The following is a 22,350-nucleotide window of genomic DNA, read 5'->3' on the forward strand; positions in this document are numbered from 1 at the left end:
TTTAATTAAAGCATTTTTTTAAAATTTAAAGTATTTACCCAATTCTCTAAGTAAAGTGTGATCTCGTATTTTGACTCAAGGAAGTGTTTTAGCTCAATATGGGTTTAGTGGTTCTATATAATAATGGGGCATATAAAAAAAAAAAATGACCGTTTTATTCAATTTAAGATTTCAAAGAATTTTAAACATTTTAATCTTATTTAATACTCACTAGTACTTAATAACCCATTTAGAGCACTCTCTAAGCTTCTTTAATCCCATTCGACGTCTTTAAAAAAACATCAGTTTAATTACTTCTTTAAGTAACATGACAATGTCCTACGAAATACTCGTCATTTTAAGGCATTAATGGAAAAAAAACTCACCGTTGAATCAATTATTGAAATTATTAAATATGAAGGGTAAGGTGTCCTTGAGCAGCGCACTTCGCGGCTTTGATTTAAAACATTAGCAGTGAAGATACGACGTTGGGAAGGAATACGGGCTTCGAACCAAAGAAAAGTTTAAAGAACTTCATGGGTTCGAACTCCTGCCTCATCCACCATTTAATCCAGGCCTCGCATCATCGGATTACTGTTTTGATCCATGCCCTATTTCCATCAAGGAAAAAAATTGATAATTTTGCGAAAGTTGAAATTGTGGTCCAAGAGTTCTTTGACAGCCATCCCAAAGAATGGTTTCGGCATGGAATCGAGTAATTGGATAGAAGATGGCTAGTGACAGTAGATCACAAGGGACTATAATTTGATTATTAATTGCATTTTATATCAAAGTTTGTATTTGTATTTAACAAATATTTAGTTCAAAAGTGGTCATTTTTTTTTTTAAAACATCCCATTAATATGATTTAAATCCCTAAGCAACATCTAATACAACCATTAGAATATGCATTCATCTACAGTATAACTTAAATTCTTTTTAAAGTTTACTACACGGTAAGCAGAAGGATGATGTCAAAGGATAAATCCACCATTGATGAAAACAGGAAGTATTTGAAAAAAATATAGTTGATTTTTTTTTTTTTTTCGCAAGTGCTTTTCCTACGATCCGTTCGTTCCTATTCCAGAATTACGAATACATTACCACCAGTTGCATTTCCTTGAAGCCAAAACGAGTCCACTTCCCTGAGAGACTTAGAACTGAGCATCATTATGTTTGTCAAAGCCTAGAAGGATTCCACTCAGAGCAGGTAGGCCCCAGGTTTTAGCAACATAAAGGCGCCCCTTCACACATTCCTCACCCTTATTAGCCGACAAAGCCATGTATAATTTGCCTCGGAACTCAAGTTGAAAATAATCGCTCTCATTTCTGTCGCTTATGTCTCAAAGGCGGAACATTCTCAGAGAATTTAATGAGCTCTCATGGGAATGGTTTAAAATTCTCTCGTATCTTATAACCTGGTACATACACCCGAATAAGTAAAGTTTGAGTGAGACGACTTCGACAAAGTTGATCTTGTCAAAATAATATTAAAACCTTAAAAGAAAATTTAAATTATTTTTTTTTATCAATTATTATGAAATTTATCCCAATAGTTCCCAGATTTGTTATTCATTAACTTAATACTCAAACTTTTCGGTCACTCTGGCCATTCTCATGGACATCTATTAATTTACAACTTTAATTATAATTTTATTATTAAAATTAAAAAAAAATATGCTTTATATTGTCCTACCTTCATTTTTGTTTTTATCAATTGATATTCACAACTATATTAAATATACACAATAAGTAAATGTGATGTGATGTGAGATCTTGAAGCAATCTTCTTTTCAGACGCCTAGAAGGATTATCAGGTAGTGAAGAAGAAGCTTCAAATTCTATTTTAGTTTATTTTCTTTTTTTTTAGAATTGAAAAACCTACCAAATTTAATTAAAAACAGTTTATCTCATATAAAACCATTTTGATTATAAATTAATATTACTTATAATTTCAGCATATATTTCGTTCCAAGTTTATCTGATGTGAAATTAATTGTATAATTAATATTTTCCTATACATAAATAGCTTTCAGAATTATAACTTTAAAAGTATTATTTTATTTGTGTAAAACCATTGCATTTCCAAATCAAAATTACTTATTTAAAGACATGGTGCACTAATGCTATATTATTTTAGTCTATATCCTTATTTTGTACATACTTTTTTTCCTCCTTTAGTTTTGTATTATTAATTTTATTATTCTCACCCTTTTCCTATGTTTCTAAGTATAATACGACAATATATCTCACTATATTACTCATCGAAACCTTACTCTAAAGTTGCTTGATTTCCATGCCAAAATAACTATGGAACTAATTCTTATTATTTGGAAATGAGATTAGGGAAGCTAATTTCTATCCACGTATTTTGGATATTATTTTATTATAACCAGCTGCTAAAAGTATTAATCGGGGATATGAGCTTAAATTGCTAAATAAGCACATTTCTCTTGTATTAATTAATTTATTTTAAAACATAATTGAAGGCCATATTGTAAAAAGCACGTAGTGGGAGTTTGACCTTACTTGTATTATTTTGTAATAAAAAAAAATTTGTTTTGTTTTGTACAAGAAACGTGTAGCGCCAGTGATTATACCAGTGTTAACTCATTAGTTATTGCAATTATTATCATTTATCTTTTTTAATCACTAATATAAAATATTTAAAGTTTCAAACAGATAAAATATTTTAGTTGATTTTATTTTTGTTTATCTATTTTTTCAGACGTTGATGGAACCATCTATTTTGCGAACAATATGAGGTAACTGCAACAAGCAAATTCGTGTTTAACAACTCTTTTTTTTCACTGAAAACACTGTTAAAATATGTATAATCATACTGCCATTAAATAATATATTGAAAAATTGTAGGAAATTAGTAAAAAAAATAGTATATATATTTTTTGAACCTATAATTTTTAATATAAGTATATATAAATTTTATGGAACTTAAAATATTGAATTTTCTATTGAATTGAACTATTTTATTAAATTTTTTCTTTAAAAAATATAGGGTTATCTCTATTTGTAAGAAATTCTTCACATATTTTTTTTTTATGACAAATAATTTAACACCTCTATGGAGTACAATTGTATCATTTTATCATTGGAAAAAAATATAAACTTTTAGGAGAGGTTATATAAAGAAAAAATGGATATTAGGTGGAGCTGATTTCCATAAACACGGAATTTTAATTATTTGGTTGTTTTGCTATTTTATTTTTTAAAAAAAATTTGCATAAATAAAAGTCTAAAATAATCTAAATGTGGAAAATGCGTTTTTTTTTTGGCTGTCATCTTGAATTTTTTTATATTAAACTGATAAAAAAAACATGATTTTCTCGATATCCTTTAAGGTATCAAGGTTGAGGTAAAAATGTATAACCTTATTTAAATTAATAAATTCATACTGCTATTAAAAAAGGTTATTTAGTTTTTATCTTATGGTTTTAGCTTTAAAAATATTATGCTAAAATCGAGCTTTTAGTTTTTAGCTATCTAGTATTTTTCTTATTAAAAATAAAAGATAAATGACATTTTGTATAAATTGATTCAACACAAGATGCTAGTTTTAAAAAAACGAAACAAGAAAAACTATAAAATTAATTCAAATACCCTTTTTTTGAGGAGAGGAGGAGGGGGGTAATAAGTTCAAGTCAAAAACCTTTATCTCTCCTACTGTTGCTCGAACTGACACAAATTTATAAAATATGTAGCAATGACACTGTTGAGAGAACAGTTCGTCTTATCCATTCTTAAGGGATGACCTAAGTAATTTTATATTCACTTATTGTTCTATTTTTTTATTGTCCTTATATGAAGGGCTGTAAATTTGTCAATGAAAAGTTTAGTTATAATATTTGATTACTATTAGTCTGTAAAATTTTCTTTCTGAAGTAGTTTTATTCAGTAATGTATCAAAAAAAAAATTATCAACGAACCGACATTCTTGGTAAATTAGGTCTTTGATATAAATAAAACCAAAAATGATTTTCATTTGAAAAATGTGATAGCTATAAGTTCCCGTTGGTTATATCTGACCAAGATCAGGTCAAACCATGAGTTTTCCTCCACAGTGGTAAATGAAGTCATAGTTTGAGGCGAAAAATTGCTTCAAAGGAGGGAGCATCCCCCCTCCCTTTCCTCCCCCAATTTCTCCCTCGACACCGAGACCACTTGAATTCTATTTTTAGCACTATTCTAGTCGCCCCAGTACCATACTGGCTACTACAACATTTTTTCCAGATGTTTTGTTGAGGATTGCTTTTCTTCTGAAGCTACTAAGATATTTTTTAAGAGATTTTTTAATTATCTGATGATTACAGTGATATACAAAATACATTCGACATTTCTTTTATTAAAAATTATGTAAGTTGATCTTCCTCCTTTTTACCGATTAAACATAAATATTGGAGAGTTAGAATAATGCAAGAAAAAATAATTACAAACCATATATATGCATGGATTGTAATTATTATTATTAGAACTGGACCCAGTTCTGAAAGGGCACTTAAGCTAATTACTCTGCTTATACAGATAGTGTTTATATAAAAGTCAGATCGATCATAGGAAACTTCGAACTCCTGACATTGATGAACTTGGAGGTGAGTGGGAGGGAGTTGCAGACAACCAACTGGAAGAAATAAAGCCTCAGGTTTATTTGCAAAGTTTCGGAGCCGATTGGGGCCAACAAGATGAAACTCGATTTTAAATCGGTCACATGAGCCTGCACTGTTACCAATGAGTTGTCTTTGGTTTTTGGTTTTATCAGTATTTCCTTATCTTAAATATACTAAGCAATACGATGTTCTTTCTTAATTCTGTTAAGTTTTATTGAAATTATTTGGATCAAATTATAAAAATAATTAATCTTTAACAATAAGAAACAAACGACTAACCTGGAATCCTTACACACGACTGAAAAGACAGGAAACTGCACGTCGATTTCGTCTATTACAGCACTTACTAGATAAACGGTCCAAACTTCCAGTTCATTACAAAAGACTGATTTACATGGCAATTATAAGGCCTATCTGGACATACGGCGTTGAGCTCTGGGCTCCACTAAACCTTCGAATTCCTGTCGTATCCAATCCTTACAATCCAAAATCCTTCGTAAAATCCTAAATGCTCCCTACTTTGTCACAAATAAAATCATCCACAAAGACCTTAATGTTCCATTTGTAACCGATCTAGCCCGAACCAGATATCAATCCTTCCATTACAAACTCCCTAACCACTCAAACCCATTAGTTTCTAATCTCGCTTCCTCTTTTATTCCGGACAATCCTCCGAGGCGTCTGAAAAGAAGATGGCCTCGAGACCTTATATTGTAAAAATGTTTTTAGAGTGCAACCATTGGGTAGCTTCTCTACATGCTTGTACCATACCATTATGATTTACTTGATGTATTTATGTACAATTGTAAATATCAATAAATAAATTTAAAAAAAAAAACCTTTTAGCGTGAAAACCATTAAGAGTTTTTTTTTATTCAATAAAAAAAAAAATTCTACAACAAAATTTGGGGTCTTTTCAACCCACCGATTTCCAGCTGTTTCTATAAATTCAAATGCTATATTCCTCTAAAATGTTATTACTGTATTTATTCTCTTGTGTCATTATAACGTTTCGTTTCAAAATTTAGTTTGGTTTCTCAAATCGTTAAGATCGACCTGCATATCATTTTAACATACAAACATTCAAGTACATGTTTAACAACTATATTCATAATAATTTTGTAATTTTTATGAGGAGACACTAAAACAAGGAATATAATATCCATCCCAAATATTATGCAATATTTTCATAGGTAACTGGACAATTGTTTTGTCTATTCGTTAAGCGCAATTGTTAGATGTATTTTAAAATTAAGTTGGAATTAAATTATAACCATTTATTTTTTTAAATAAAAGATAGTTATAATATTAAATTTAGAAAATTAAAAAATAAACAGTAATGATTTCTGTGTGGAGATGTGCGGGGGCTGCGGTAATTGGTGTAATAATAAACACAAATAAGTTTCCCATGTTTGTGTTCATTATTACCCGACTAACCGGATCACCTCTCCTCTTCCAATCTTCTCACGTTAAATTTACGAACCACCATAACACGTCAATAGTGATTATCTTTTCCATAGTAATGCAAGAATAGGACGGTATTCTGTGTTTGTAAAATTTTAAATAGAGGTTTTATTCTTTGAATAATTAAATTACCTGTGTAATATTTTTCAGTCTCTTCCGATAATAATATTAATTAACTTCAATATCTGAAGGAATAATAAATGTTGACACATGAAACGTGAATAAGGTATGAATACCATAAAAGAAAAAAAAATACATTTAAATTAAAGCTAACTAAAAATCTAATAAACAAAATGAAAACTTCAAAATAAAAACCATTACTAATGGAAGAATGAGGATGCAAAAAGTTTTTAATTCGTGTTCGTTTAGTTTTTAAGACTATTAATTTATTATATTCTTATGTTATTTTTCTTCAGTCCTCTTCAATAAGATAATGAAGATTGATTAAGATAAATTATCTTTTAAAATAAATATATTTTTTTACCACAGACACATAATATATATAAAATATTTAAACTTTAGTAATTACCACGCATATTTAAATTTTGTCAAAGATATTTGACAAATATCTTAAAACTATGCACGCAGAAAAATTAATCACCATTAATATACAATAAATAACTGCACTGAAAAAAGCTGACAAAAGTAAAAAAAAAAAAAAAAAAATGAAAAACCACCGTTATTAGCTTCGTTAGGACTAAACAATGGGGAAAGTGATATGTTGGTTTTTCTACCTTGAAAGTCATATCTCCTAATTTAGCGGCCCAATACCGCCCCCTTCAGCTTTCATTAAAGGAAAGAATGGACTTTTTGAAAAAAATCACATCCCCGGTTAAAGGATGATATAGGTTACATTCGCTAACGCGCCGGGAAAAAAAAGTCCTTTCATATCCCTTGCGGTCGCTGGCGAGCATTCCATAACTCAGTATAGACGAGGAAATGATATAGAGCAAGATTCGAGAAATACCATCTACAAGCTCTGTCAGTGTTTGCAAATGGGGATTTGTGCATCCAGCGTTGAATTAGAATCGATTTTTTTTTCTATGCCAGATACACATGCACATTTGTGTTCTGTATCTATTCAGTCTTTTAATTCTAAATTAGGATCATTATCTTTTTCCAGCAATTCTATCTGATAGTTTCAATCTTTCCTTGTTATAGTACAAGAGCCGGGAAGAAAAAAAAGGAGTTATCTCACCCCAATTTTTTTATTACTTCAATAAAACTATTTATAATTACAAGTCAAAATGGATGAGTCTGCCAAGTATAGGTAAGGGGATTAAAAAATGGTGGCTGTTTCAAAACCTTAAAAAACATTGATTTTTCATTCGGAGCTCTTAAAAACTACCAACAACACTCGAAAATCTAAGAGAACATTATCAGCTCTAAAAGAGCTATTTACGTCCAATAGTTCTCGAGATATAGCTTTTTAAAAAGCAAAATTTCTTAAAAATCTACTGAAAGATTAGTAGTTAGTTAATTTATTTTGAGAAATCTATATCTCAGGAACTATGTGACGTACAGATGTCTATAAGCACTCAAATTAAAGCTAGTTTAATAGACTATAAAGAAGTTTACCTTTAAGTTGACCTTTTCATTCGTAGAAATAGTAGTTTTCATAATATTTGCTAAAATAAATTGATATATAGTTGTTTGAACAATAAATTTGATTTATGAAAAACTTTATTTCAGAAACCATTGGAAGAACTGATGTCTGCCAGCGCTCAAATTAAAGCTAGTTAAATTATGTTTATCTTTGTAGGAGTAGTAGTTTTTATGATATTTGACAAAATAAACTCAATTAGAATAACTAGAATCAACCCTTATCTTCCTAACCTGCTTTGTACTAAGGATTAGGTTCGGGTACATCCTCTCTTATTTTCATCTCATATATTATGCACTTTGTAAATCCATTCTTCATTACTTCCAAAACCTGTTTACCGATGACTCCCAAATATATTTTTATTTTTCTCATTCTGATTTGTTCGTAGCATTTTGTAAGATTCCAGGAAACAATGGCCGCAAAAGCTCCTAAGCAAATCTAAATAATCTACCTTAACGATTAGACGCTGCTACAACATATGACACCATCGCTTGTTCCAAACCCATCTCCTAATCCATCACTAACTCTCTGGTCTAACACTTAAATATTCACAACACTTTCTGCTTCTCTGTTGAATAAAAACTAAGACCACACCCTTTTGAGGAACCGCCATAGTCCTGATATCTCAACGGCCATTTTCTTACCACAAGCTATTTTACCACTTCCTCCATTTCCAACTCAAACCTATACATAGACGCATATTATTCTTCCTCCACCTTGACTATGGTTACGTGGTGTACGGTAGCCTCTCGTAAAATTTCCGAGGAATACTGCAGATAATTATGAAAAGCTGAGATTTGTTAATGGAACCCCCCTTCTTTTTTAAACAATATTTTCAAGAGATATTCCAATACCAAGTAATCAAAAACCTTTGTTCTTATCCAAAGTCAAATGGCAGACAAATACTTTGAAAAAGATTACTCCTGAGTTAATTATACATTTAAACACGTTAGTGAAAAAAATTACCAAAACGTTAGTTGCCGGCACATAAATATAGTCATTCATATTATAGTTCAGGACAGGGGGTTCAACAGATAATTATAACCACTTTTAAATGAAAACAATATATGAACGATTTATATAATTTCTAAATGGTTTCATATTTATTTCATAAATCTTTTAAATTGCTATTTATACGCATTAGATATTCAGAAAGACTATTGACAAAAATCCATTGAAGGACTAAGGTCTAACCCCTCTTAAATATTAATGAACTCTAAAGTAAATTAATTAATTAATTACTTTTTAAAATGGATCGGTTTTCATTTAAACTTGTTATATTTGTTGAAATTACCAATGTTATTAAATTGAGATTAAATTTTAGCACTGTGAGGAGGGAAGACGGTTAATTCAGGCAGACAAACAGTACCACGCTAAGCTGCTTCCCCCGGATGAGGGGAAAGCGAGGCCATTAGTAGTGTTCCCTGTACAACACCCGCTTCTAAATGCTCTTCGTATAATGTCTACTTCTTCTCCTGGTTCTTACCCCTTGCTACGTAATTATTTTATTACAATGCTCAGTACTAATGGTGCAAACCATAATTTATGTTTTAATATAATAGGTGCCATGTTTAAATAGTGTATTATACGATTCAACCAACAATTATGTCGTGATTATTTGTTTTGAATAAATGAACAGAAACCCAACTGCATTCCAATAATACAAATTTTTAACATATAAAGAAAATGCATATTTGTAATGACTAATGAAGTGGTGGATGATAAAAACTCAATATCTTAATACACACAATACGTACGTATAAATATAAAGCTGAAAAGAAATCATTTCAACTGTCTGACATTATTAACAATCATTTTGTTGAAACACGATTTAGTAACGACCAAGAGTAATTAGGTGTCATATATTAACTGACTAGTATGTATTTAAGGTCTGTCATAAAAAATAAAAGAATTATAAACATGCTCTGAAGGTTTATGTGTATTGAAGGGTTTACGTGTATGATTATTGAGTTGTATAGTGTAGCCTGCTGGTGCTCCATAAAAGGATTTCCCCACAAAATTTGTCCATATGCAATTCCCTTGGGTCGAAATAGGAAGTTTTATTATCACAATAATGCATTTGTTATACTTCTCAATGAGTCAATGGGAGGATTTTATTTTTACCTAGTGAGTATTCAAAACATTTTATCATTTTCCTCTACTTACAATTTTTATTTTAAATATTTTATTTTTTTTTTTAATTTTTGAAATATTGTTAGTAATTTTTATGAGCTAATATTGTGTAAGGGACTTTTGGAGAGAAAATATTTTCAAGGCGAGATCAAATGATGAATGAACAAATTTTTTCGAAGATGACTGTAATCAAGTTTATCTTAAAAATCTTCCAGTTCCAAATAGTGATGAAAAAATTGTTTTTAGAAAGGTTCCTATATCACTAATACTATAAAATATTTTAATTAATTGGTAACATTATAAATATTTAAGTAAAATTAATTAGAGTGTTACATAATAAGGTAATTCATTGTAAATTACTGTTATGGCAAATGCTGTTTCGTTTATCCTTTCTTAATTTTTTTATTGTTTTATTTAAATGAGAGTGTTTTTTTTAAAACTGATATCACTACATAATTCTGCGTTGAAAAGACTTGAATAAAATATATCACACATACACCCCGAACAAATAATACACGGACAAGGGGTAGATCAAAGTACCTCGTGTTTGAAGTTTCTCAAAATGAGAATAAATGTCTTTGAAAATTAAATTTTCCGTAAGAATCAACCACATTATTAAGACTCCGTCATCATAATTTTTCGTCATGATATATATATTCGAGTATCCTCGGTATGCTAAAGATGTATTATTTTTTTCCGACCAAGACTCCCATTGGAGTCCTATATTACCTATCCATGGATGGAGGTCTAAGTTCTTCATTTTAAGGGACCACCACTCAATGAAAAAAGTCAACATTCCAGGCCGGATTCGAACCGGCACCGCCAATAGACATCAAATTGGTAAGACTGTGTCTTAACTACTGAGCTATGGGCGGTCCTGTTAAATATGTAGACGTATTCATACGAACAATTTAATTATGAAACGATTTTTTTCTTCACATTTGTTTGATTCTCAATAAAAAAAAAGTTTTTTATCAACTACCAACTTCATTCTCCATACTTGAAAACTATATTTGGGAATTCTAAATACTTGTTGAAAACATGGTGGGGCCAAACAAATGTTGGATTCCCTGTGTATAAAATATCATTATTGCATCAACCAAATACAACCAAAATTAGAATTTTTTTTTTATGTTATGAGAATACTAAGCAGTAAATACAATTAATTTAGAATCATATTATAAAATATCAAAGCCCGATAGAGATTTCACATGACAGAATTGAATTGAAATCTAAACCTTTCAAGTTGTAACACGAAAGTGTAATGAATGATTGCAAAAATTCAGAGAGAGGGGTGGGGGTGCGTAATTTTATTAAATTTTCTGGCTATCATTCCCGCCGTTCGGTTATTAGATGTAGATTTGTATGAAAGTAAACGTAACTCAATTTCCTCAACTTCTAACTTGGATAGATTGTTTGACGAATCAATCAACAACAAAGTTTAAATCAAATTGTTGTTTCCAACATGAATCACCAACTTGTATTGCCCAACAAATTCTGTAATATCCGTTACATGATTATTTTTTATGTGATTCCTTGGTCATATAACGCTGAATAAGTTGAGTATTAAATGACTAAATGAGAGGATAGTATGCAATTATTATTGAAATAAATAATGTAAAAATAAAAAATAAAAATATATAAATATCGATTTATTATATTTAGATACTTTTTAAAGTATCAACAAAACGACTACTTTACAGTACGAAAAAAAAAATTTTAATATGCTATTATAGTTTTTGTGTACTTATACAATTCAAAGAATCCACATATTAGAGAACCGATATATGAGACAGAATCGCTTACACTTACTGATTCACTTAACGGCCACAATTACTTTCATTTCAAAATTTTCTTCAAATATAAACGGGCATGTGTGTTTCAATTTACTCGGACTCAGCTAAAATTTATTTTTAATACCTCATTAGAAGTACAGCCTTAATAACTAAATAGATTTTAGAACTTTTGTCGGCTATGTTTGAAGGATACCTCCTACAAAAATATTTTTTATTGCTTTCATATACTCATATATTTCACTATATGAAATAAAATTTTCATCTAGTGTATCTTCTAGTATTGCTGTCATTTATTAATAAGAAAATCAAACTGAGAAAAAAATCACAATAATAATAATGCTCATACTTTTCTTCAAAACCACGATTTCATTTCAAAGGCTCGTTACAAATGTGAAAATTGAAATATTTCTGATAAAATAAAAAAAATATTTTAGGTAACTAATATTTTTATTGATAGCGTAAATCATATCTTTTTTATTGCTTTGAAAAAAAAATTTCTTAGACTTTCAACCACGGTCCCATTCTTGCCAATAAGTATTGGTATCACAACCAGAGGTTACCGCAGTCGGTGGCTTGTAGTTTCATTATATTAATTCTAATATAATGATTGTTTGTTATTGGTCTATTTTATTATTAACAAACACAAATTTGATCCAAATATAGTAATTTATTTTCAAAAACTCTACAACGTTTCTGACCTCAGGTCATTTTCAAAGACCTTATATATTGAGTCAACCATTTATTATGGATGATGTTAGTAAGTAGAAATAGAAACAATAATTTATGTGAAAAAGTTTAGGTTTAAAATATAAAAAGTTTTATATGACATGGGCAATTAGCCTGCAGACAATTTTTTAAAGAATATGACATCAATATTTAAGGTTGTCTACTTTAAAATGGCCTGAGGGCCGAAACGTTGGAGAATTTTTGAAAATAAATGTTGAGAGTATATTTTGATAAAATTTGTGTGTTAATAATTAATTATAAATTTGAGAATTCGCATTCTTTTATAGCATGAGTTAGATTGAAATTTAATTATGAGCTGGAATAATATATATATAATTAATGATATAATTAATTCATTATTATTATATATTAAATTTCAATAGTTATACTGCTGAAAATATTGTTACAACTTTGTATAAGACACAAAGGACTTCATGACTCTTAACAATTTTTAAATATTAACCCACGACCTTATTCAAGCCATCCATTATTCAGCCTCTTCATTTATAGTCAGTTTTTAGCATCCTATAAAGAATACTAGAAGATATGGGATAATTAAATTATAATTACATAGTGCGAGTATAAAACCATTTTGTTTCATATTAAATCATTTTGAAAGCTGTTTGACATAGATCAATATAATAACCGTAATGGGAGGCCATTAGTAAAGATAGGGGATGGAGGGAATGAAGTCTCGGCACATAGAGAGGCAATTGTCACAACTGAGCATTATCGGGCTAGGCATTATTGGCCCTACATTAACGTTGTTATGTGTCATGGAATCGGGTCCTAATGGCTGTTGGGGGCTATTGCCCCATCCGATTGGTCCATCTGGATAACCTATCAGCGTCCTGGATTTTTGATTAGCCCCTCTTATCTCTCGCGGTACATCTCCATGCCATGATGTGTGGTCCCATGGATAATCCTGGATATGGGCAATGCAGATGCATCTAGAACTACGATCTAATGGACAGTGTCTGCTCGGTTTGTTAAATCATATCTAGTGCTGCTTAATCTCGCTAAGAAATGAATTTGGAATTTTCATTTTCATAGTATTTAAATAAAAAAATAATCATTTCGATTTACTTTTTCATAGTAGGTATTCCCTAAGGAGTAACAGAGTCATTCTATTAGACCTATCTAAGACTGTCAGAATTCAAAAAAAATTAATATCATATTTTAATCTTGAAAGTGCTCTTCATTTCACTTTTGTAGAAAACTTTTATAAAGCCCAATTGTCAGTTTCCAATCTCAAGTTATTATTTTTTTTTTTTTTCAACATTTTGAAATTACTCACTAGTGTCAGGAGTATCACTGTAAAAATGAATTGGAATACAATATTAAATTCAGTACTACTCATGAAGAAAATTATGCACATTAATCGAGTAACAAATTATTTAAGGAAACCATACAGTAACAAAGTTTTTGTTTTTCATTTAATGTCGAATTAACGTTTCTTAAATACTTAAAGTTGTACGAGACAAAGAAAGAATCGCTCTACTCGGTACTTAACTTCGTTAGTTCTTCTGTGAACTGTTTAGAGCACTTGGACTAGCTACAAGCCCAACTTCTTTCCTTGCGTAACTAAACAGTCTGTAGTTTCATTTTAAATGAGGAACCATGATGTTCCCTATTTTTCACTTTAATTTTAATTAATTTATGTTTATTAACTGATACGACGAGTTTAGTTGCTGGTAAACACCCAACAGACTGATTTTGTGTCACTATCAACGCCCAGTAAAATTACCTGTCCTCTGTGAAGCATTGTATTGTCTTTTTTTCCTTAGTAATAAGAGGAGATGGTGTAAACAAGTAATTACATGCAGTGATTCAGGAATGATACTTTTAATTCATTAGTGTAACTCTCCACGGGTAACACTCCAGACTTTTTTATACTGGCAGCATGCAATTCGTTAGAGTATGAGAGTGGAAACGTGTAAAAAGACTTCTTATTTCAATTCGTATTTTGGTTCATAGATTGGAAATTTTTGCTATGGCAATTTGGACTAGAACATTTGTATCACCCCTGATTAAAATTTTTTTTCAATAATTTATTATTATTATTATTGATATTTACAACTATATACACATCAAGTAAATTTGCTGTAAGTGATATTATGACAAGATAAAAACATATGGAGAATCTACCCATTGATAGAACTACAAAAACATTTTAAAAGGAGAAGATCTCGAGGCCATCTTCTTTTCAGACGCCTAGGTGGATTACTATCACTATTAGGTAGTGAAGGAGAAGCCAGGTTAGAAACGAGTTGGTTTGGGTGGTTGGGAAGTTTATTATGGAAGGATTGGTATCAGGTTCTGGCCAAATCGGCAACATAGGGGACATTGAGATCCTGATGGATGATTTGATTTGTGACAAAGTAAGGAGCATTAAGGATTTTACGAAGGATTTTGGATTGTAAGGATTGGATTCGAGAGGAATTAGATGGTTTAGTGGAGTGATTAAAAATTAAAGAGACATACCCCTTTTTTCCTAGAGAAGCCTTCCTGTTTCAAAACCTGCTCCTGTTGCAATTCGAGATATACTCCAACTAATAGAAGTACAGTTTTCCAGTGTTTGAGTATAGTCTTCTAGTGTACAGTTGAACAGTGTTGCCACATCTATAGTAACATTTCTGAAGAAAATCTTCTTTTTAAAACTTGGTGACAGCTTTCTATATGGTTTATGTTGGCAATAGTAACTGGATAGATCACTTATTTATCAACTATAACATAGTGACAAAAACAATGAATACATATCTGCTTATTTTTTCTCTCTTCCATGTAGTATGTCAGTTCATTGCAAGTGCATTGTCAACCTCCTAATTGGGACAGAATTCTGACTTCTTTTTAAAATACTTTAATTTCAGAAAAACACTATAAAATATCGAAGCACGTCATTGAATTCCTCGTTAAAAAACCTATAGAATTCATTTCTTTTCACATTTTCCAAAACAAATGAAAGACTGACACAATACTGACTTATATATTGTAGATTATACAACTTACATACTTATTAACATAAATATTATAGACGTTACCTACTTAAAATGGTCCACAATGCATGGAAATCATGATTTCCACTCCTTGCTTTGAAATGAAATACTGTTTCTTGAACAACAGTTGTATAAGGAGGTGATTTATTCAAGATAACACTCAACAACCAGTTTCTCAGATAACAATCCAATTAAGGGAATAATTTTTATAGAGGCTGGATGGGTTCCTGTAGAGGAGCTATCGAACTAACAGGGTTGACTCAAGCCTACAGTAGTAGAATAAAAATAAACTACTACAGTTAGTTGTACAACTCCTTCTCTGAGCTCCCCTGTTCCCCTCTATATATATATATATACATACACGAGTATACGAGTTTACTTAGATCTTATACGATGAGAATTACGATAACCATTAATTACATAATAATTATGCTGTTCATGGGAACAACTAGAGACTAGATACCTAGTATGGCGACCTCCCTGAGGACCATGACGTCACGAAGAGGCAACTAGTCCGTGCTACTAATGGCTGCTCTAATCCTGGCTCTCAGGACCCTCCCGCGAATATTTAATGGGGATTAGCTCTTCAACCTCTCCTCTTTTAATCAACTCCTTAGTAGCCCGCTCGAGTTCTATCCCTTCGTCAGCTCTGGCCGACCATCCACGTAATGATCTTAAAGCATAAGCTTTATAAGATTTATATAGATTTTATCAATCGCATATTTATTAGGTAGTTGGTTAGTTATTTTATAAATAAATATGCTATTTTCTTAAACAATCACAATTTTTTTTGTCATTAATAATGCACTCAAAAATATAATAAAAATTAAAGGATATATTGAAATAGGAGAATTAATATAACAATGAAGTTTAATACAGTTTCTGTACATCTAAAGGAAATTATATTTTGCCCGATTTTGATTTTATTATCTTAACCTTATTTTGAATTTAATAAATATAATGAAAAGATTATTTACGAGAAATCTATGTCTGATATATAGATATATATGTCTGTGGGTGTGTATATAAAACTGAATAAATGCCAATACTTGAAGCTTCAGTTTTTTATTTATTATTATTTTATTTTAACCCTAAAGTAATTCGTTCTGTACTTATCAATATTATATTTTCATTAAAAAATATTTATTAAATAAATTACTGAATGCATTAATTTGAAATGCTTTCAAATAGTTAAGTTTGCTTGTGACTTAGTATGTTTAACAGAAAAAGTTGTTATCCGTTATTTACTACCCCTAAAGGTTTGCTAAAAAATATTCCTTATTATTTAAAATAAATTTAAAGTTTTAAAGTCCAATGAGGATATTTGTGATTATTTTAATAATTTGAAGTAATATAAGCAACACAATTTTATATTTAGTACTAATAATGTTGAGCATCAAACATAACAAAAAATTGTAGATTATAAGGGACAGGACTATGAAAAGAGAATTCTAAATGTAATTTTTGTATTAAAATTCCTCTCAGCTTTCATGGGATTTCATTTTAACGCATTTCCTCCCGGTTGTATAATTTTAATTATTGTCATCTCGAGGGGATATTTCATTATAATGATCGGAAGAGTTTTAATAAAGGTAAAGGTGTGAATTCAATTAAAAATAGCTGAATTCCAGGAAATTCGAACACTTTACTCAAACCTAAAAGTTATCCACTTCCAGATACCGTTTTTCATTCACCATAAATATTAAATATCATGATGTAGTTTACTTTCACTAAATATCACCTTAAAAAATTTCAATTCTAATTATCTAAATACTTAAACAGCATGATAATCATGGTTTTAAGAATTAATTATTCATAAATTTGATATTTCGATCGAGTCTGGCATCCAGGTCTGCTCTATAAACTTCGTCAATTCCTACCCCCAACATATTTCCTTATAATCCGCTCCTACCTCACTGATAGAACCTTTAAAGTAAATCATAACCTAGCCTACTCATCTCTCTTTTCTCAGTCCGCCGGTGTTCCTCAAGGTAGTATCTTAGGTCCCATGCTTTATACGGTTTATACAGCTGACATCCCAACCCACCCTAACACAGTCCTAACAACATACGCTGATGACACATGTATACTTTCTGTAAACAACGACCCAACTAATGCATCACAAACACTACAGGCACACATAACATCTATTGAAGAATGGTGTAAAAACTGGAGAATCAAAATAAATCCTGAAAAATCCCACCAGATCACCTTTATTCTCCGTCGTAAACCTCTGCCCTCCTGTCCTACTGTATCCTTTCTAGATACACCACTAACACCTGTTGAGCAGATTCGATACTTAGGACTCCATCTTGACAAGAGACTTACTTGGAATCCACACACAAGACTGAAACGACAAGAAACTGCTCGTAGATTCCGATTGCTACAACACTTACTTGACAAACGCTCTAAACTTCCCATTCATTACAAAAAATTAGTATACACTTCAATAATCAGACCAATTTGGACATATGGAATTGAGCTCTGGGGCTCCACCAAACCATCAAATTCTTCCCGCATCCAATCGTTACAATCCAAAATCCTACGTAAAATCGTTGATGCTCCTTATTACGTCACAAATAAACTCATTCATAAAGACCTAAATGTTCCTTATGTAACCGATCTAGCCCGAACCCGATATTATTCCTTCCATAATAAACTCCCTAACCACCCAAACCCACTCGTGTCTAACCTTGCTTCCTCTTCCATTCCTGGCAATCCTCCAAGGCGCCTGAAAAGAAGATGGCCTCGTGACCTTATATTGTAAACTGTTTTAGAGTTCTACTACTGGGTAGTTTCTCTACATCCTGTATCATATCATATGTCATTATGATCAAATTTACTGGTTGTATTTTTTTATACAGTTGTAAATATCAACAAATAAATAAAATAAAAAATAAATAAAATAAATTTGATATTAAGTTTGATTATTGAGTTTCTCAGCAGTTCAATATACACCTTCATGTCAACGATAAAAAATAAAAATACTATTGATTTTTAAAAAATACAGCCATTCTATGTTATTGACAGAAGAGAACAAGCTGTAATTGAATGCTGACAGTTGATTTGGCCCTGATGGCTTTGGACTCAACCTGCCCATCAAGGTTACGTATTCGAAGTCAATTTCCAACTTAAAATTGAATTATCATGATACTGAACGAATAATCGATACCTACTAACGGCTTGATAAGACATTTATTTCACACCGTTTATAAAGTTAAAAATGCTATTTTTATTTATAATTTTGATAAAATGATTGTCTGACCCGAACACTGATTTACACAATTATCTATAGGACTTGTGACTTTATAAATAAGGCACCGTTTGTTGAAAGTTTTAATTCATACAAGTAAAACTAGATATTTCTTGTGTCATAATATACAAGATATGAAACTATCACAGTCTTGGCTCTATCTATTCCAAATTCCTGGAAGTCTCTCTCCTCTAGTTTTAACCCACCCACCCTCGTCATCTCATCATGCTAGTGATAAGTATCAGCAGATTCAGATCACTACTTGTAAATTATTTGAACTGCGGTTTTGAACGCTCTAGGATACAAGTTATACATAATAATCAGTAGATTGTAGATGTACATAGATTCTTTATCTTTTCTCTTAATATAAATAAAATATATCTCATACCACACTGCAGTCGCATCAAGTGTCGCAGCCGATTCTCACGTGTTTTATTTAATCCCATGTGGCCATGATATTGCTTTAGAAATTAATTAGAATTTGGAGGGTAGAATGGAAAATTTAGAAATATTAAATATAATCAAGCCCTACTCCTATGACAAGTATTATAATCGCGTTAACCTAGTGCATAATGATTTTTGGAACAGTAGAATAAAGAACATCAGTCATATGAAGTAGCATAAAGAAAAAATAAAGGTTACATGATCATATTCATCAACAATCGTTATAAAAAATCACCTATCATTTTAAGTTTTGTGCAATACGTTTCTTTATCATATCTCCTTCTTAGTGATACAATTTACAATAACTAAAGAGAGACTTAAAATATACTGACCAGATCACTGGTATTAAACACAGAACATTAATCTATATTATTTAAAAACATGATTTTTTTTTAATTATAAGTTTTTTTCGTGTTTAATATGGCTATATAAAATTAGATTTTCTGAATTTTCCTCAAAATCCGGTTTGGGACAGACAATACAAGCTCTTCACCAATCTGGCAAAGGAAAAGAATTTGATCTAACCCTGACAAAGAATGAGTTTAAAACGATGACAGGTCTCTAGCAGAACACTGCCCTCTAAACCATCATTTATAGGAGACGAAATTAGTAGATTTCACATGTCTTATCTACCTAGACAATGATGAAAAGAGCGAGTATATTCTGTGAAACAATGCCCCTGGAAATTACTGAAACACATAAAGGAGGAAATAATTAAACCTCATGAAATTACTAGATCTTACACTAAGGAACTTAATTTCCTTCGTTAGTAGCATAGGATCCCTATTAAATTTCTAGATAAGTAAAGGGGCATCGCTCAAAAGATCTAAGTAGGTCGTGGTAATGAAGGGTTTCCCATCCTTTAATATGACAATTATTTATAGATTTGGCTTATCAAAAACAATATTTATCCTATTAATATTAGTATTAGTTATCTTAAAATATCCATTATTATTTTCAGTTATATTAAACGTCTTATACTTTATTAATTTTTTTTTTATGTTAATCTTTTTTTTTACATATTTAAGTATTTAATACCTATCCACTAGTATCTTCTCCCTTTTTGTTTAAGCAAAAGGACAAAGTAAGATTAACCCGCTCCATTCAATCTTCTTTTCTACCTCAACCTATAAATATATCTATAGAATAAAACTATTAAATATATATGAACTATAAATAAATATGAACTTAAAAATTAAGTTCATATTTACAACGTGAATGAGTACTCTACTGTCCACCATGGCTCATACTGTGTTTTTTTTTTATCTGTACTGCTAAAACCCATGGAGGATTTAGGGTTGAATGCTTTGTAAGGAAGTAATATTTCTAGACTAACTGTTGTACTTGGAGATAGTTTATCAAAATCACGCTCAACCGTCAGATTGAGAAACAGAAAGAGTTATTACCAGTTATGCATTTTCATAATTAACATTCCAGTATATTAAGAGTTACATTATTGAGTGTAACTTGGACCTCTTAAATTCTGCCAACCCCCACTTCTGATATCCTATTATAACGCGATATCCACTAATGAATATTGTTTTTTTTTGTTTTTCTAAAAAGAAAGAAAGTACACTCAGTAAAAATAATAACTGCTACAATCCATGATGGATTCGGGGTTCAATGCTTTGTGAGGAAATACAGTTTTTAGGACAATGTTATACCAGCAGGAAATGATTTTTTCGAGATCACAATCAACTCCCATATTTATACTGTACCCAGTTTTTATGAGTCTGAGTGGATCCCAGGAGGGTATCAAAACCCACAGGGTTTACTCATTTGCAGATATCATTATAGTCAAGGATTAGATATAGGAAGAACTTAATAGATTAGTGAAGCGAATTAGCTCAACTTCTGTGAATTCCGATACTGATGTCTAGGAGTAGTTGTTACGGTTGCCATGGTGAAATAAAAACACTGGCGATACCTGCGTAGACAAGGGGTGTTACGGTTGTCATGGTGAAATGAAAACACTAGCTAGATCTGTGGATCTATGAAGATCATTAACACTAGAAGTGGGGATATAGTGCAGTGACGTTTCTTCAGCACGTCCTGGTTAAGAGAGTTGTAGCAGGTGCCATCCTAAAACTTGTGGGGGAAGGTGAGACGGAAAGGATATATCGGACAACCTTATGTTCTGCCAGGAGTCCATCTAAGAACTACGTGGGGTTTAACTAAATTTTATTTTGTTTTTATTTTATATTCACTTTTATGCTCTTTTGGATAATAATGTAAATATAGTTATTAAGGCTAAACATTTAAGTTAAGGTTAAGTCAACCTATAAGTTTTAATTGTTTTATTAATCGATAAGAATTTTTTTTTCCTTTTTCTTTCTGTGTATATATATTTCTTCTTCTTATTAAACTTTTGTACATATAGTTCTGCTGTTCTTTCTCTGCTTTCAACTTGCTAATTTACAGATGTTTTTGTTGTTGTTGTTCACGGAATATTACGATAATTCAACAGGTGGGTAGGTAACACCCCTAGGTTTCCTGTTATCGACATGTAAAGGTATTCGCCAGTGGTCACAATTCAACAGTTGTTAATATAGGGGTATATTTTAGTTATATTGTGGGCATAATGCTTTGGGGTTTTCGTTATTTCCAAGAAAAAATAACGTGGCGCCTAAGGAGTAATTTATTCTTTATTGTTTTGTATTTTTTCTCCCTTTTTCGATTATATTTTTTTTCCCTTTAACTCACCCCCTTCTCCGCTGAGCGTGGGCAAGTATATATAACTGAGGATAAATCAAAATTTGCGATTATAGTTTGTCATAGTTTCCAAATTTTATTTGATTACTTTATTATTAACAAGGCCCTGTCACAGTACTATGTTAGGTATAACATACCTAATTATGGTACTATGTTAGGAATAACATCATGTTTACAGAACAAAAAGTAGTAAATTGCATTATACAGGATTATTACATGCATCGGAAAATTTAATAAAAACGTGTCTGGAAACCGCAACATATGAAACTAATAAACAAGGAATGTTTCTACCAAGTATAGCAAGCTACATGCACCTGTGTAGTTTTTTATATTGTTATCTCAACTTTCCCTATGACGTATTACTGAACCAATGAATTCCACGGAACAGCAAAGATTGAATTCTGCTGAATAACAAATATTACATATCATTTTTTCCTCGTCTTCCAATGAAGGCATTTTAAATGTTTAAATGTTTATGAAAATTAACAATTTAAATGTTTATATCGAAGTTTTAATTTAACAATATCAATGCTTGTACTTCCTCAATCATTAATGTAAATTAAACATCCGTACTCTATGACGAAACCACCTTTCAAATACTATATAAAATAATATTTAAAAA

At 30.7% G+C, this 22,350-nt stretch overlaps 1 protein-coding gene across 1 annotated transcript in view; it reads left to right on the forward strand.

Moving 5' to 3' along the window:
- LOC106679333 (uncharacterized) overlaps positions 1-22,350 on the forward strand; it is a gene marked incomplete at its 5' end in the record, with an annotated part of 135,046 nt that overhangs the window by 99,021 nt on the left and 13,675 nt on the right.

This window comes from Halyomorpha halys, unplaced genomic scaffold (genome assembly GCF_000696795.3).
Source record: "Halyomorpha halys isolate HHAL.00 unplaced genomic scaffold, Hhal_1.1 Scaffold194.1, whole genome shotgun sequence".
NCBI classification, from domain to species: Eukaryota; Metazoa; Arthropoda; class Insecta; order Hemiptera; family Pentatomidae; genus Halyomorpha; species Halyomorpha halys.